The 19,552-nt window shown below is 40.0% G+C and overlaps 1 protein-coding gene across 8 annotated transcripts in view; it reads left to right on the forward strand.

The window, feature by feature from the left end:
* The first annotated feature begins 9,706 nt into the window (after positions 1-9,706).
* usp9 (ubiquitin specific peptidase 9) overlaps positions 9,707-19,552 on the forward strand; it is a 44,219-nt gene continuing 34,373 nt past the window's right edge. For all 8 annotated transcript variants that reach the window (XM_079619066.1, XM_079619067.1, XM_079619070.1 and 5 more), the window contains exon 1: positions 9,707-10,105. The gene's annotated coding sequence lies outside the window, so the exon portion shown is untranslated. The remainder of the gene's footprint in view (positions 10,106-19,552) is intronic.

Here is a 19,552-nt window from a genome sequence, read left to right on the forward strand (position 1 = left end):
ATGGGACCAAAGCAAAGTAGCCTATTCATCCAAACATATCCTATGCACTGAATTAATAATAAATTATACATGTGTTCAGCATTCTCCAACACATTTTTTGGGGGGGGATTTTCTAGACTATGTCTAGAGCAGGATTTTCTAGACTAAGTCTAGTGCAGGATCTGTTCAAATTAAGCCTAGTAATGTTACTTAGCGGAGCAGCCGCCCATCAATTTCCCAATGTAAATCTGTGGTGAAAAATGGAACTGCAGCGCGCTCTCATAGATAGCCCGCTTTTCACGTGACCTTAAACCTCGTTCCAGACCAAGAGACGCTATCAGTCGCTTTAGCTAATAGCTATGTGTCTGCAATCTGCATCATTCAGGTCAGTAACTAGTTGGCATGTTGTGTTTGATTTGTTTGTTCTGAGAATAGATATGACTTTGTTTTCCTGACTGGAATTCCTTGCAACATTCTAAAACAACATTCGGAATTCTAGGATGGCATTCTATGAGTTTGTTGTGTGCACTAAAAATCATCATTAGAGCGCCACCCTCAGGCTGAAAAACGCAAGGACATTAGAATTCTGTCAAAAGTGTGTCTGATGTGATCAGTGATTAGAATAAAGCTTACAAAATGTTTATAAACTAGCGCTAAGACCCAGAATCTGCCCTACCTAAATTTATGGCCAGGTGCCCCTACTGGTTTTATGATAACATTATGAAAACATTCAGCAAATAAAATAACATATGTTCAGAGAATGTTTTTCTAAGAAAGTTTTTTGTCAACATTTCGAGAATGTATATTTTAAAGAACGTTAAGTCAAGTCACCTTCATTTATATAGCGCTTTTAACATGTATGGATTGTTTCAAAGCAGCTTTACACAGTGATAATAGAAATGAGCGTAACACTAACAGTGAAGTTGCGAAGATCATTAGGGCCGCTAACACGACACCGTTCTAACAGAAAACCCTTAACGCGCTCTGGCCGCCCATCCACACAAAAAGTGCCTGGTGTCTCGAGAACGCACTCCCTGAAATAGGTTCGAAGGTGCAAACGATTATCCATTTTCTCTGCGCAAACCTCAAAAACGCGAAAACGCATGCATCACGTGTTCGGTCGGTATGCGCGTTTGAATATCGTTAGCCTCATAGCATTTATTGCCTAAGTCATATTTTAATGTTAACTTAGAGATATGTGCGCAGGCGTGTAGTGCTGTAGTCCTTCACAAATCAACCCTCAACAAACTACATGTTAGGCCTTAATGTATAATTCTTAAGTTAGAATTAGACTGCGTTCGTGAGACGTGACGATAACCGACCTTCTCACCTGAGCTGCTTCAGCACTCAAACACCGAGTGACCAGATGACCAATCAAATCACAGTTGGCCGGCTTTATGTTCACAGAAGCGCGAGCGAATTAGCTTAACGGGCAGTGCGAGATAAGAAGCAAAACGGCTGTTTTAAGGTTTTAAGCGACCTACAGAAATAATCAGTTTGCAAAGGATATCAATCAAAGCTCAGCTTTGGGGAAGGGAAGATATACAAGATAAAGAGACTGAGAGAAGAAGAGAAGGGGATGGAGATGAGAGAGAGAGAGGAAGAGCCAAGGGGGTAATCCATCCGCCGGAAACTGAAGCCTCCCCGGGAGCCGCTATTGTAGCAGAACTTCACCTGCTGTTAGCATTCCATTGACTCCCATTCATTTTGGCGTCACTTTGACAGCGAATAACTTTACATCTGAGGCGTCCAAAGACTCCGTTTGTCCATTATTTATTTATAAAGAAACACGACAATGTATAAAAGGCTCCATCACCTTGTACCTTACGTTATGGCCCCGTAGAAGCCGTTTTTGTCAAAAATAGGCTAACGATTGCGTCATAACGGCTCGACTCTCTGTCGCACTGTAGAGAAATTACCGTATAGACCGGCGGAGAAGCTCACGGGCAATCGGGGGGACATGGAGGCATAAAGTCCGATAAAGTCAAGGGAGAAGCCCACAGAGAGGAATAAAGTTGATCCTGCTGCAAGCTCATGTACAGCTAATACTCACGCTCTCTGTCTCTGCGAGATTCGGAAGGGAATGATTCAGATTTATCTCGGCACAGCTACTAGAAGACTGAAAACTGTCGGACACGTTGCTCACGTCACCAAGCTCAGTTTGAGCCTGCGCAGTACGCCTGGCGATCAGGAAGTGAGTGCTTCAAATGGGCTTCACTTTTCTCCGTTGAAATCTATGGGGTCGCTGTGTCCATCTTATATACTGTCTATGGGAAGAGGAGGTATTGCATACGGTGCCCAGAATGAATTCATACAAATTGGGCAACTCGTAAAATACGTTTTAGCAACAACAACAACAACAACAAAAAAAAAATGTGGTGAGGGGGGCCTTTGAGACATCCCTGCCTAGGGCACATCATCGCCATAATCCGTCCCTGGGCGAAAGAGATGTGTTTTTAGTCTAGATTTAAACTGACAGAGTGTGTCTGCTTCCCGGACAATGTTAGGAAGATTGTTCCAAAGTTTTGGTGCTAAATAGGAAAAGGATCTACCGCCAGCAGTTGATTTTGATATTCTAGGTATTTTCAACTGGCCGGAATTTTGAGACCGCAATAGACGTGAAGGACTATAGTGCATTAGGAGCTCGTTCAAGTACTGAGGAGCTAAACCATTTAGTGCTTTGGGAGTAATCAGCCATATTTAAAAATGTATACAGTGTTTAATAGGGAGCATGCAGTGTTGATGACAGAACCGGGCTAATATAGTCATACTTCCCAGTTCTGGTAAGAACTCTAGCTGCTGCATTTTGGACAAGCTGTAGTTTGTTTATTAAGCGTGACGAGCAACCACCCAGTAGAGCATTACAATAATAGCCTTGATGTCATGAACGCGTGAACTAATTGTTCTGCATTTTTCATTGAGAGCATATGAAAAAATGCGGTTTTACAGATGCTAGACACGTGACTTTCAAATGAAAGATTGGTATCAGAGAGCATACCCAGGTTCCTAACCGACAACAAGGACTTGACAGAGCAGCCATCAAGTGTTAGACAGTATTCTAGGTTATTACATTAGGAAGTTTTATGTCCAATAATTAGAATCTCTGTTTTTTAGTTAAGTAGTAGGAAAGTGCTAGTCATCCAGTTTTTTTATCTGCTATGCATTCCATTAATTTTGTGAATTGATAAATTTCATCAGGGCGTGAAGAAATATAGAGCTGAGTATCATCAGCATAACAGTGAAAACTAATGCCATGCTTCCTAATGATATCTCCTAAGGGTAGCATGTACAGAGTGAACAGCCAAGGTCCTAGTACTGAGCCTTGTGGTACACCATACTGAACTTTTGATTGATAAGGCATCTCTTCATTTACTGCTACAAACTGATAACGGTCAGATAATGATTTAAACCATGCTAGTGCAATTCCACTAATGCCAACATAATTTCCGAGTCTATTTAAAAGGATGTTGTGGTCGATAGTGTCAAATGCAGCACTAAGATCCAGTAACACTAATAGAGAGATACAACCACGATCGGATGATAAAAGCAAATCATTTGTGACTCTAATGAGAGCTGTCTCAGTACAATGGTACGGTTTAAATCCTGATTGAAAATCCTTGCAGATATAATTTCTTTCTAAATAGGAACATAGTTGATATTTTCTTTTCTAGTATCTTTGACAGAAAAGGTAGATTCGAGATCAGCCTGTAATTGACTAGTTCTGTAGGGTCAAGTTGCGTTGTTTTAACAAGCTGTTTAAATGTATCACAACGACAAAGATGAATTAATGATATTAAGAAGAGGATCTATGACCTCTGGAAGCATCTCTTTCAGTAGCTTAGTCGGTATAGATTTAGATGATTTAACGAGTTTAGAAAATTCGTTAGTGAAAGTTATGGGAACATTCTCTGTTAGATGGGTTGCAGTGCTTCTAAAACCTGTCCTGTCTGGGAGCACCCAACCAGTGCTCATTTTGTATGTCTCTCTCATTGAACACACAAATCTTGCAATCTCTACTATTAAGCTGATGAGTTTAGGTGTGTTAGGTGAGGAAGACATCCAAAATGTGCAGTGATGGGGGGTCCTCAGAACAGGATTGAAGAGCACTGGTCTATATACCTAGGGTAGCACCATATTTAATTTTTGAGGGGGATGAAAATGATAGGATAGATACAGTGCGTTTAATGCATTGTACTGTTGTTGTTGTACCGATTGTTCAGTTAGCTGATGAAACATCTTACCGAAAACAACCTTCAGTTGACAAAACTCCATGAAACAGTTAAAGGGGTACTTCACCAATTAGCATTAAGCTTTGTATCAGTAGAAAACCTGTAGTATTTTTGAATAACCGTACTTCCCTGCCTCATGTCCCCCTGAGACGAGAGATTTATGTATTTGTTGTCTGGAAAAAAAATTCAGATGACAGAAAAATCGTCATTTTGCATCATCGGAGGGTTTTTTGGCCAGAGGCTAAAAACTACAGCCAGTAGTAGGAGCTACTTCCGCATGTTTTCAACCCGCCCATAGAGGGTGGGATCTCACTCACATAATGTACAAATAGTGTCAGCCATTTTTTTAAAGCTAAGCTAACAGGCTTTTGCTCTGTGGAGAAAGCTGAGTAGTAGTGGTGACAATATGTCCTCTTTTTCCCGGACATGTCCGGCTGGGACTGCCCGGGCTCTTCCTCCTGGGAGCATAGAGAGTGCTCTGAACAGAGTGGAGAGCATTTTAGGTACATAGGCATGCTTCGACTTAAGGATGACCTAGCAGTCATTTGGCCCAAAATGAAGGTAGGATATGCTCACCAAGAGCAGCTGCAGTTCACCTACTCGCTTGACTGATGCTAAAGGGCGGTCTTAAGTGAAAGGGGCCGTAGCTCTTTCAGCTGTAGCAGCTTGAACGGAGGGTCTCGAAGGGCCCTGAGGATTGTGGACAAGTCCCAGTTCGCATATTACTGTCACGGTTTGGTGGCTGTAATCAAGCGCACAACGAAGGAGATACTCAAGGAGAATTTAATATAATACTCTACATACCAAACAGGAGAAAATCTAGGAGAATGTACAACCACATAACACATGTGGTCAACACACATAAACAATGCAGGACCAGGAACAAACTGAAAATGAGGGCTAATTTACGCAGAGCAAACAAAGACAGATCCTAACTAGACACACCTGAACTGAGGACTAATCAATCTGTAACCATGAAAACAAACGTGCAGGGGAAAAAGGAGAACAGAATCAATGAATGAGTTGCAACAAACTAGAAGCAAAAGACAAATTAGAACAGACTAGGAAAACTGAACAAAAACAGAACAAACACGTGACACACCCTCCCTGAAGACACGTCCTCGCGCCGTAATAAGTCCAATGGGAGGGAGGGCACACAGAAGGCTGACGAGGGGCTAGAGAAGGGGCAGGACAGGAGCCTCCAGGACAGTACCGGCAATACATAAAGATAGGGAGTTGGCGGTAGTTCAGGGAGCCAGGGACACCTGTCAGCAGTTCAGGGACTGGCATCTTGGAGACGGCCTCTGTGGCCGGAGCAACAATTGAACGACAATTCGCCCGGCAGGAAACTGCTTTCGCAACAGCCTTCAGACTAAACTTGATTTCTCACTGCCGCAGCAGTGATTTCAGTCTCCGCTCTCTTGCAGCAGTTCTCCAACTAATCATCTGAAGAAACAGAAAAGTATCCCTTCACTGTATATTGCTGAACTAACCTCAGTTGACTGCCCAGCTTGATGTCCTTGTAAATATCTTTTTTAGGGTTTAGCTGAGAGCTCCGTCCGAGCCTCGGGTTAGAGCCTTCTTCAAGGACAGCAAGCCAAGTTTGTTTACAATTAACACTATTAGGACTGAATGGGCAGGCAAAATCGTGAAATGTAGTTGCAAACATAGGTTCAGGAAGAGCCTAAACAACTAAGTCCTGTCAATCATCAATAAGAGCGTATATAAGCAGCAGTCACTGCGTCATCCCAGTGACAATTCTTCCGGCATCCCTCCTCCTTCCCATCTCCTTCTCTATTTCTCTTATTCTTCCTCTGCGCAGTACTGTTACAGGGGGGTTCAGCTCAGAGCTCGAGCCGAGCCTCGGGTTCGAGCCTCCTTCGAGGACAGCAATTTTTAAGTTTGTTAACTATTAAGACTGAATGGGCAGGCGAACTCGTGAACTAGTGGTTCTATCATAAAGCATGCATATAACTGTATACATTACAAAAGACACTATACATAGACAGTAATATTCATACACACAATGTCCTAGAGATATGCATGTACCTTCATAGAATGTTTTCTATGAATGAATGGGGAAGAGTCCTTTTTATGGGCATTATGTGTGTTTCAATAGGGAAATGGAGTGGGAGTTAACTTGTTTCACATTCCTTTTGGTCATAAATGGCTTTCATCCATGGGTGTTAGTTGCTCTTCGGAGGTTGTCCACAGAACTCTAACACATAGTTTGCCTTTTGGGCAAGGGGGTTTGCTTATGCATTAACTATAATGAATAATTGTGTGTCTGATTTGTGCAGGCCCAACAATATGCATAGATATATCTTGACCTAATGCGCTGCACTGCAGGACAGTCAGAACACAAAGGCAATTACTGTTCCCATCGCCCTTAACGAGCAGGTAGGTGTGAGAAACAGACATAAGAGAGCGGACAGTCTATCTGCCATCATCATGAGTGTATGAGAGGAAAGCGGCGGCGGCAGTGGTGGCGCTTGGTTACGTCACAGCAGTGCTAAGCTACCGGACCTCGTTGAACACCATGAGGGAATGACAGCAAAGTGGTGGCAGAGCCGGCTCAGCTCAATGCATAGCTGGCTCAGACTCAATGCAAGGGGCTGAGACTGGGCTAGACACCAGTCGCGTAGAGCACTTCACATTGAGGAAGAGTGCTGTAAACAGCAACATAGCTGGCGAGAGAATAGCGAACGGCCGGAGCATTTTGTTATACGTAATGAGAGTGAGAGAGTGGCTGTAGAACATTGCACTTTGTGTAAGGCAGACCGCCGCTCCGAGACAGGGACTGCTTACACTGCATGAGTGAGAGAGTGACTGAATCGCTTCACGCTCTGTAAATTGCAGGTCGCCGCTCTGAAGAGACTGGGACTTCTCTGTGCACTGTACACGACTGACCGCTACTGAGGCAAGGGGCTGCTTATATCGTGTGAATCATGAGTGAGCGGTTGGAGCCCCTCTGTGCTCTGTACATGGCTGACCGCTTCTGAGGCAAGGGGCTGCTTATACCGTGTGAATGAGAGTGATTGGAGCTTCTTTGTGCTCTGTACATGGCTGACTGCTGCTCTGAGGCAGGGGGCTACTTGTATCATGCAAATTAGGATCTTTTTTAAAACCCTTTAAACCTCCTCTCCTAAGCAGCACTGTCAGCGACAAGGCTACTTTCCCGCCCACATCAGATGAGGACTGCGCTATGTAGCTCTCTGTCCAAGTCCTTGTAGGCCTTCTCTGAGAGTAGACAAACTTGTGTAGCACTGCATCTGCATGGGCACAGCCCAGGTAGAGAGGCAGTGATTATTCATAATTGAAAGGTTTTGACCGGGTATTGCGGAAATTGACCGGCGGAGGCCCATCACCTAAACTACCTGTCTCAAGCTGCCATGGCTTCTGCCTCCACGGCTCGGCACTAGAGAAGGAGAAGAGGTGAGCGGATAGCTTATCCGTAGCATAATATAAAAAATGTCATACTCAGCGGAACACTGCAGAGGAACGGCAGTCGAGGCACTGTCCTCTGAAGAGTGTACCTCAACGGCGAACGATAGATGGATTCTTGAAGATAGCATAATCGAGTGAAGGAGAAAGATCTGAGGCAATGGCACTCTGCACTGAGCTACATAGCGGTTGGACCCGCCCCTCACTCTACCCCGCGAGAGCCATTGGCTATTGCAGTTAGCGTGATTCAATCAGGCTTCAGCATTTTCGGAGAAAAGGAGTTTCCCCAAAGCGTCAGCTAACCTCGAAAGGGAACTACAGCCTTTTCCATTCATTGCACTACAGAAGGACGAACATCAACACTTTGCCCAGCATGGGGTCTTCTCTGCAACGTACAAAAGGCTTTTTTAGTGACCAGTCAATTGTATGCCTGTCACAGATGGATTGTAGGGGTCAAGCGCTATTCAAGCAGAGATTGTACAGCTGAGTGACTCATGTTATTCTGGTGGTCTGTTCATGAAGCATTTCATTCATCCAGGTCATTGTAGTTGGGTAGAATTTAGTTGAAACAACTGCACTTTTTTTCTTCTAAAGCAAACAGTTGTTGTAAAATATGTTTATCAATTCTTTGGTCTACAAAATTAATCATCTGTGTTCGGAATAGCATACTAACGTAGTCTACTCTTACGTTTTTACATTATGTATACAGCATGTATACAGTAGCCTATATAATTGTTTGCATACAGTACATGAATGACGTATGACCTACATTTGTTAAAATGTGCAGTACACAATCACAGCACACTGTACAAATTACTGTATCCCACAATGCAATGAACTTCACTTAACTTAATTTTTGATGAGTGAGGCATAAGCAGCAGCCACTAATTTTAACATATTTCTTATTTTACTTACTTTATCTGACTGACAGAAATGTTCTCACAAAATTGAAAGAGAACTGCCTTTATTTCCAACTTAATTGTTCTATGCCACTCACATGACGAGGTCATGTGACAACCATGTAGCATAACAATTCTCCAAAGCATTAATCATGAAATGTTTCCTGGTTACATGTCATCTACTTAAAATATATGTATATATTTGCCATGTGTCAAGACAGCCAGTTTCAAAATGTTTAGATTTTAAAGTATAATCATATGTCACACTCAAGGTTTGTTGTTTCTGATGCATTGGCTTTCATGCAGTGCATCACCCAGTCCTAGTTTTTCAAGCATGCAGGAAAACGTCATATGCAACCGTTTTTTCTCCTAGATGATGCTCATGTTGCCTGCTTGGAACACTACTTTTCTTTAGCTAAGAGTGAGTGTGGGGGGGGAAAGCTATGTGCATGTGTTGTTGTCCCTAAATATATATATTTTTAAACACAGAAAAGAGGTGTTTTACATTACATTAACAACATTGCCAGAGAAAAACATTATTTAAAATGTTATAGCTAAATTGCTATTCCATGATGATGTTTCAGTGTCTTTTTTTTTACCTAAAAAGCTGACATTTAAATTCTGATTATTTTATTAATAACCGTACATTGTATGTTTATTTTATTTATAAAATGTATGTATGAACATTGCAAAATGCAGTTAACAATCTTTAAAATACAGTATCACATTAATTACACCAATTCCTGCCAAAATGATACTGTCCGGATTCTTCCAGCACGATCTTGAATAGACAATGGTTAAACAAATTTTTTTTATATCTTCACAGAATTCATAAATGTATAATATATAACATTTTATTTTACGATACATTGAAAAATAAATTATTACATTTAAAAAATAATAATTTTAAATTGAATTAGTTATATCAGTTATGTCTATGCTTTGTCCAAGATAGGCCTACACCACAAAAGAAAAAAACTGGTAGCAGAAAATGATACAAGAGTATATGAAATTAAATAGGAGTAATACCAATAACTTGATCACTATACAAACGTTTTGAAACATCAACATTTCCTGTATAAATGTGTTCAGGTGCATCCAAAAACGAAAAAGTAATTTCGTTACAAGAAGAATGATTTTTAATATCACAAATCTGGTGTCAGGAAGGCGAGCTGTCCTCGAAACCACGCATGCCCAGCTGAGTCACACGTCCAGTCAGTTAGTGCACGGATATACTTCTCATTTACTTCCATCCATAGCACGGTGACGGGTCTCTAAGCAGCCTGACACAGGAGAGAGAGAGAGAGCGAGAGAGCGAGCGAGCGAGCGACTGGAGGCAGTTTAAGGGAGGGGGGCAGCAGCAGCAGTAGTCGATGCTGGTGACGCAGGAAAAACACCCAACAGCAGACAATAAACCAATGGTCTGATCTCAACACAAGCTTGTTATTTATAATCGGGACAGCCAGGCACATGCACGCGGCTGAGTAATTATTAAACAGCACTTAAATGATCCGATCTGGGATCGTATGGAGGAAAGATCCCGTTTGATTCTCGGTAAGTGGGTTTGTGTGTGAAGCTAAAGGAAACTAGCCGCTAATGGCAGATGATTTGCAAGTCAGTGCTCACTTAGCTTAACGTTAGCTCGAACAGCTCAATGAACGAATTAAATACGTCTTGATATTTGTCAACGCTTATATATTTACAATCCCCGCGCACTTTAGCAGTTCATTCGCTTTGAAGATCTATTCGAGCTAAATAGCATTTACATTTAACGGCAGCTCTGTTTGAGGAGGTTGATTTGTGGCTAAACAAGTGGTTTTGACGTGGGTAGGTCGGTTGTTTTTGATACTAGTTGATCCTTTATAGATTTTGGCTGGTTATGAAGTATAATATGGGCTTGTTGGATAATTAAAATGGGTGTTTATATATTTTAATAGCTTTAAATCTACTGTCACGAGCTGATTGTGTTTTGCTGGAGTCCAGCTGTTAGCCGTTAGCACGTTAGCTTGTTTCTGCTGCTGTATTTACATTCACTTTCGCTCTTACTTTTGAGTTATAAATTAAGATTGTATGTACCAAAACAGTATAATCTGAAGCCTAATAGCTTTAATAACATTTTATGCATGGCTGGTTACACAGATAACCCTGTTGTAACTCTGATTGTGTTTGGAAGAGGAAATGGGGCCTAAACTGCCACAGTTTCAAACTAGGCCCAATACATAATGGCTGTGTCTCGAAACCAAGTGTGCTGCCCACCCAGACAATATATATTTGGTCATCGTAGGCGCGTTTCAGCTTTTAAATTGACCGAGGCTGAAAACCTTGCAAGTTCCCTTCCTTGACAGCATTTTTGGGCGTCATATGCTGTCTAGGTAGCTGCTTAATGTGTTTTGTGAAACCGCCAATATCACCTCTTTTATGTATAATTCAGTATTCTGGAATATGGGGAGCATTTCTCATAGCTACAATATTTATTTTGACGTTATGGGAAACGCCCATCTTTGCCCATTAGCGACAGTAAGGTTAATTTCCTCCCATTATCTAATCAGGTTAGTCTGTACGTTTTTATTCTGCTTGCCAGTTCTTGGGCATCTGGTGGGTTTATTATGACAAATGTGAATGGTGTGTGTGTGTTATAATATTAGGGAATTGTTATATCTGTGTAGTGTGATGTCACCTTGTTTCAGGGAAATGTTTCTGTATTCATTATGCATACTAGCCTGTCCACAATTACTGTCAAACCAGCAGGTTAGTTTAAAACAATCTTACTCAGTCTTAATTCTGTGTGTTATTGTCTTGTGATTCGTGGTAAGTTTTTCTCTTGTATTAGGGAATCTAGACTTGTTACTTTTCATTGAAAAGTCAAGTCGAGCTTTGTTGTCATTTTGAAAGACCTTATTGAAGAATTCTTATTTTCCAACATTGGTCAAATGTGTTTATCTATAAAAAACAAAACAAAAAAACAAACAACCAGTAATGCTGTGAGATAGAGATTTATTTTATAGAGAATTTTTTATTTATTTTTGTACAAAATACTAGGATTGCTCTCATTGATCAACAGCAAAGACGCAAGAGGTTTATTTGGTGCATAATTTTACAGAAATCAGTGTGCCGTAATGCCATGTCAGAATTTCTTTCGTATGTATGAAATTTGTGTTGGTTTGGCTTTGTCTTCATTTTTTTGTAGCCAACAAATATTTACAAATCAAATAACGAAATTACAAATCAAACATCCATTGAATCGTTGAGTAGCTCTGCAGCTATTCCGCCATATTAGTTTGAGAGCCATTTGGCAATTCGGTGAGTGCAATAAAATAGACTGTTGTTTAGGGATTAACTTACAATGACACTTAACATTTCTTTAAAGGGGTCATGAACTGCATTATTTTATTAGTTTGTAATGTTTCCTGGGGTGCACTTATAATGTATGATTTTTACATCAAATATGGTCATAATTTAGAAATGAAAGGCCTGGTTTTAGCCCTCGGATTTGAACGCTCTGTTTTAAGGGGCGTGTCTGCTGTGAGACTTCAGTGTAAACGCGGCAACGGCCACTGCTGTGATTGGCTAACATATTTGCAAAATAGCGAACACCATAATGCGTAATGCAAAGTATTACACGTGTAATTCTATCAAACTTTTAGCATATTTTTACTATTCCAATTCTTTAGCCTACTAATTGTGAAAAGTGTTGATTATATAACATTATAAGCCTATTTCGAACTATAGCATCATATTTAGATCGTGGCATGAAAGGTTGCAGTGGAAGAGCATTGTAGCCGATCACAGACACGTTTAGCGGATGAATGCAGCGATCTCATCATTTTAACTTGATTTCTGCACACTAACGAATGCTTTCATTCAGGGTGGGAAATTAACTTTTTTGTCCACCAGCCACAGTGGCTGGTGGATGCCCAATTTTACCAGCCACTTATATTTTTTACCAGCCACTTTTTCCGGAATTCTAATTGCAAGAAAGAAATTGCTTCAATAAGTTTTTTTTTTATTTCAGGGTACCCCAGGATCCTCCAGCTTAAATTCAAGGCTTTTTAAGACCTTTTTAATACCATTTCAAATGAAATTCAATGCCAACTTCGTACCCATTCCAACCTAAGTATGAGGGGAAAATATCAAATCTGTATACATTTTAAACCCTGGAAAATAATTATGTAGGCTACTATGTAGGCTACTTAAATTAAATAAAACATTTTATTTAAATGATCAGTCATATTTAATACATACGCAACAGCGTTGTAGTGCGCTTGGTGTGTGTAGGCCAGTGTTCATTTTGGCAACCATTTTTGATTCAGTCTTAGTCTTCATCTTCAGACGAAAATGCTTATGAATGCAAACTTTTAGTCATTACTTTTAGTAAACTGCAGTTACTTTATAGCCTGGCTAACGCCAGACCCAATTCTCGTTGAGAGTTAGGGTTAGGGTCCCTAACCCTAACTCTAAACCTTTCAGCGTGAATAAAATTGCGCTGCGCAAAGGCAGTATGGGGAAACAGGCTAGTTACTTTAGGTAGCTATTTTATTTGTAGTCTTTAGACAGAAAATGTCATAATTATTCTCTCTAGGCCATTCAATTAAGCTTATGATAAATTATTTACCATGCACTCTTTAGCAGTAGCACTTGTGCAATTCTACATCCCTTTTCCTAAGTTCCGTGGTTCTCCAATTTTTTTGAGTGCCGTACCCCCTCTCTTCCACTTTGACTGCAGTCACACCTTTTCCATTAAGGGACAATATTCGCCCCCTTTAATGCATTTTTCCATTTTATTTTTTTACCTTTACAATACCTTTTAAAAATAAATAATGCTTTAAATAAAACAATGTTCAATAAATATGCAATGTTAAAAAAACGTTTAATATTAATAAAAATATTATATTAAAATAGCCAGTAGATGGCGGTCATCGAGTCATTCATTCATTGAATCTCACGATTCGTTCAAAGCCACAGATTTCGTTCCAAAATAGAGCAATAAGCCTGACTACTGTTTTAAATGCAGTACATCAGTTAAATGTTACCCTTTTTTTTTACTGTTGTATAAAATCAATGTCACATTTGAAATCGTGTGGATATTCGGGAAACATTGCATTCTTGCTCATATATGATCAACATTAAAAACACTGCTGGATATCAGCCTGCATTTTGATCGCAGATTTAGTCACACAAACAGCGCAAGCGGCTCGTGACAGAACACAGACCGACTGAATGACACTTTAATTTAAGTAGAAAATCTTAATAAATAAAGATCGCTGAACTCCAGCTTGTCTGTGTTTTCAGATCATCCGCGCTTCAGCAGTGTAGTAGAGAGCGCGCGCGCTATACACACTTTTTTTTATGTATTCTCAGTTTAGCTAACGGTCTCTTCAGCGCCGTGACACAGCGCTGAAAACCAATCAAAAGAGTTACTCGACAAAAGTTTATTATTGTTACTTAGCAACCGCATTCTTTGACAAAGGCTGTCCAATCCGTACAATGAAATCACTCGCAGCATGTGTTTATTGGTTACTACTTAAATAACGTTACATTCAATGTTAAGTCAATGTAAAGACGCGTTTACGCGCGTATGGTGGTCCTGTCCTGGTCCCTCGGTGGATGCGAATTTTTGCGAACTGTATTCGCTTTTGGTGCGAACGCAACATTATTATAATCCACCCGCCACTGTGGCTGGTATACACGGCAAAGTGACCCGCCACTTTGAAAAAGTACCCGCCGTCGGCGGGTGGCGGGTGCTAATTTCCCACCCTGCTTTCATTATAACTAACAGTGCAAACACAATGTAAATGAGATTAGTTGATTTTAACGGTAGTTTAGTCTAGAACTCTCGCGCTGTTTAATTGACAGTTCCAGCGATTGTAAAGGAAGCATTTCTATATATAATATAATTTAATTTAACTACTGTGTAGGCCTAAATGACAGATTATTTTCATTTTATTAAGAGAAACAATGAGAAGGTGACTGTTTAGTCACTGGTGGTTTGATATACTGACAATGATCGATTTTGTGACAAACATCTGACTGTAGGCCTACATGAATCATTAGATATCAGAAATCACTGGTCACTGCACTGGTGATTTTGGTTAGACATGTACACATAATTGATCTGTAACAGAAATAGTGACACAGTAAACTTTTTTACTCGCAAAAGTGTGTTGCACCAATCCTGATGGATCCAATATAGAAGGCGCAGCATAGTTTTTTTTTATTTCAGGCTCTCTGCAAATCCAATGCAGCTACTGTTTTTTTTTACAACCTGGCACTGCACAACATTTTGCACTCTTCAAAGGCATGTTTATTGCTTAGCTGCTCGATCCAGTGTTAGCATCACGTCTCTTATTCACCTACTACTAGGCTACTTGTCGTACTCTAATCAGTAGGCGGGCTACTGAACTTTAGGGTTCATGATGTCACCAACCTGGGAAGAAGCTTGTTGTAGTCCCTTAAAGGGCCCCTATTATGGATTTTAAAAAATGACCTTTCATGTAGTGTTGTAACGGTGGTTAAAATTAATCTTTACCACGATTCCACAGCAGTATAATCCTAAACTTTTGCTGTGTTCCCTTTTATTTGACTTATGACTGCTTCTCAAATCTCGGAGTTCAATGCAGGATTCGCAAACCGCTTGCTCTTGAAAGACGGTGTTCAAAATACTTCGTTTTGAGTTTTATATTATTATGTCTCCTGCTAACTGGTTAACTCACATTATTACTGTCTAACTGAATAATGCTAATCTGCTGTTGGCCACTATTACCTAAAACTGTCTATTAATTAGGGGTGGGCGATATGGCAAAAATGTCATATCACGTTTTTTTTCAGGAAAATCACGATTCACGATTCCTTTTCATGTTGGTTTTACTATTTTTCAAGTGACTGAGCATTACAGACAAACCGATGTCCCTATTTTAAAAACAAAGCCTTTGGTAACAAAATATAAAATAAAAAAGAATGACAGACATTTAGGCCAAAGTGGCGAAAATAAAAAATCTTTGTCATTATTTTCTTTGTTATTAAAAATTAAGAACAAAGTTACACGTACACAACTTAATATACAAATGAAATAAACAGTGCTTTATTTTTTCAGTTTGACATTTTACAGTATGTGTATTTAACAGCATTGAAGAAAGTAATTAAATGAACAAATACGAAAATAAAACCCAAACATAGACTTCACTGTATAAATTGTACATTGATTCTTATTAAAGCTACTATTAAAGTTCTCAGTCAAGAGTGAGTGATTTGCTCTTTGTATTTTGTCGTTTTATTAACAGGGATAGTTCTCCCAAAAATTTTAATTGTCATCATTTACTCTTCCAAGCCGTTTCAAACCCGAATAAGTCTCCCTCTTCTGTTGAAAATAAGTTATTTGGAAGAATGTAGGTAACCAAACAGTTGATGTACCCCAGAGACTTCCATAATAGTTATTTCCTATGGTAGTCAATGGGGACCAGCAACCGCCCGGTTAGCCACACTCCTCAAAATATCCTCTTTTGTGTTCAGCACAAGAAATAAATGAATACAGGTATTGAACAACATTAGAGTAAGTAAATAATGACAGAATTTTTATTTTTGGGTAACTATCCCTTAAAGGAGAAGCGGCTGCATGTTTACTATTGGGCTACTGTCACTTTAAGATTTGCGTGTGACGACGAGTCTACACGCATTTGACAAGCAGATTTTTTTTCTTAATTTTTTCTACTGTTCTTTCACTTTAGACATAACCAACTTTGTTTATGTAAACCTTGTGTGTATTTGACAGTATTAGCGCAATAAGACTCGAAAGATAACTAAGTCCAGTAACTGGCGCTGTTAGACAGGCTTTTAGTGCATGTGCGCGTCGGGTGTATAGCGCTCAGAAAAGCGAATGACATGTTTAACCGGTAAGGCTTTAAAGCACATGCAAATAATTAATTTTTATGAACTACAGTGTCCCGTTCCTCTGCATTTTATGTGAATATACGTCGCGCTATACAGTATGTTGAGACGGAGGCGCCAGAACGGCAAACTGATAGAATGCACGATCCTACGTTATTTCTTTAAAAGCAGATCGTGGAGACATTTTAATCGTCCACTATCAAAAATCGTGATATCGCACTCCCCTACTATTAATGCAGGAAAGATTAAACATGGATAAGATTTGTTTTACCAATGTTTGTTACATCAGTCATTCACGCTAAAGCTCGGCTGATGTATACATTGCTTACATGCATTGTTATTGATACAGTTTCCACGTGTTCACCGTAATGTATTAGAAAAATACTCTGTAAATAAATTTGTACAAATAAAATAATCGGTTAGTTGATGGACATGCACTTGTTAATGCTGATGGTGAGGAATTACGGTTGCAACATCTCATAATGTACCTCAAACTAAGTAGCATATCACTGAGAAACGTCCTGCTCAAGTTGTCCTTGCGTTGGAGGTTCGGGTTGAATAACTACTTCAAATATTTCATCATCGGACTCGTGCTCGGATTGATATGGTAAAATTGACGTCATTGTTCGTTATCGTTACCAGTGATGCGCGGGTCAATGTATAAACAACCCGCACCCGACCGACGTTTTCAACTAACCCGCCCGCAACTCGGACCGCAAAAAAAAGAAAGAAAATATTGTACCCGACCCGCTTCCTGACCCGCGTTTTTTTTTAAGTAGCTAGTAAATGCTCATTTTAGTCATTGGGCCATAGACGGAGGAACTAGGGCTGCACATTTTTCTGAATGCTGTATGATATCGCCTAGTTTTTGTAATAAAGGCTTGATTTAGGCTATTCATTTATTTAGTTTCATTTTCTTAACAATTAAGATGCTGCATGTGTTTATCCAGTCTAATCGAAGTGTGCGTCTCTCCCCTGACTTTCCCAACAAAAACCCCGCCCCCTCTCAGCAAATAGCTACATAAAACTGACATTACTGAGCTATATGCGTTTAAAAGTAGCCTATTAAAATGGCACAATGGCATTGCTCAGTTCAACGTGTTGGGAAATCGGGCATTTTGTCCCGCGTCAGCTTTTATTCAAAAGTTAATAACACGCTCAACATTCAAAAAGTAAATAAGGATTTCCCACTGTCATCTCTGACTGAGCTTGTGCGTCATCCTCGCGCAGTTATTCAGCCAATAAAGTGTAGACCTATGTATTTCATAGAACATTGTGTCTAGTACTATATAAATTACAAAGGTTTAATTGGCATCTTTATTTCAAACGACCCGACCGACCGCGACCCGAATATCATTAAAAATATTTTTGGATGACTCGTAAGTCGTAACCGCGGGTGACCGCAGGCACCCGCTCACTTTGGATCAACCCGCGCATCACTGATCGTTACTGTTTAGTTTACGGTGGGGTGTAGGAAGCCTCAGGACAAGCAGAGCTGACGTTATGGCAATAGGTGACAATAGGTGTCTTTGTTTTCAATACGCGTGCTGTACGCAGTAGACCAATCACAATTGACTGTGCTGTCTAGCCAATCAGAGCAGAGCAGCTCGTGGAAAGGAGGGATTTAGAGTGATTGATTAATCTGAGGAGTCGTTTGAGAATCATTTTTAAAATGTGGTGATGTGCAAATATATATTATGAGGAAATTAAACCGTTTTTTGACCTTTGATGCATGTAAACATGTTAGAGACACCAAAACAACATTAGGAAACTTTAAAATAGCATAATAGTGGCACTTTAAAGTAACACTAGGTTACTTTTCTTTTTTTTTGCTCTCGGGGTCCCCCTAGAGTTGGGAAACAGTATTGTCCTCTACTACTGTCGTAAACTCTGTCATACATGCACGTGCATTTGTTGACAACCATGATAGCCCAGAACACTGTAGGAGTTCACATGCAGGTGTTCTGCTTGCGTCGCGTGTGAAATGTCTTCATCCAGGTACAGTGGCATATATTTCAGCATGTCATATGAATATAATTTCATGGGTTTTATTTTTTTTTCAAACGACAAATGATCGCGATGCTCATGTTTACAAGCCAGCGTCATTATAGTAGCCTAGTCTATTGGTTACCGTTTTACTGAATCTATATGATACTTCAATGCAATGTTTGAGTGGTAGGCGAGATATAATAAACATATATCGTCAATATTATAATATCAAGCTACCATAGATGAATCTGCAAATTTTACAAATCGATTTGCATTATAGCTTGAGGCAAGACAAATAAACAAATATCACAGACATGTTAGGTATCCTAAAATATTATTTTGTACATCTTATATATTTACTTGCAAGAATGTAGCCCCTACCAAACTTGTAACTTACACGCCATTTAGACATAGGCTTTCATTTGATATTTGAAACTCCGCATCGGTCGAGCATAGGGTTGCCACCTTTGATTTGTGAAAAACCGGGACATTCAGATTATTATTATTTTTTGTAGTCTGAGTTGTAGGTTGTAAATAGTATTTTCTTTGACACTGGTGGCTCATCCGACTTTGTTGTGTTATCCTCATAGACAGTGGTTATCCTCCTCGTCCGTCTCTCTCCCCATTTCACACAATAGATGTAAATAGACCGTTTTTAAAAAGCTAGCTAGCAACTAAACTCACACTGTATCATCTTGGATGTGTGTTGATGCGCGCGCGCGACCGACCGACAGCACAGGCAGTTGCTAGGCGATAAGTTGAGCTTCCAATCAAATAAAAGTAAACGCCTGGCATTGCGTCACATTGGCCAATCCACTGTTTTACCCGTTTTTACCATGGTTTTTACCCGTTTACGGACACAGGATTGGATGTACTGTACACAACTATGAAGAAAACACAGTAACAGTAGACGGAAACGGTTTAATTTGAAACCAGGAAATTCTACTTTAGAAGTACATTTTCACAAAAAAACGGGACAATTCGTGTCCCGGGAAAGAATATGAATTTTCTGGGACTGTCGCTCAAAAAAGAGAATAATCCCTGGAAAACCGGGACGGGTGGCAACCATATGGTGGCAACGGGCACCCCTCCTCCTCATTCAGCTCACGGCAGCGAGGAAACGCTGGCCCA

The sequence above is a fragment of the Phoxinus phoxinus genome (genome assembly GCF_949152265.1).
Source record: "Phoxinus phoxinus genome assembly, chromosome: 7".
Lineage (NCBI taxonomy): Eukaryota > Metazoa > Chordata > Actinopteri > Cypriniformes > Leuciscidae > Phoxinus > Phoxinus phoxinus.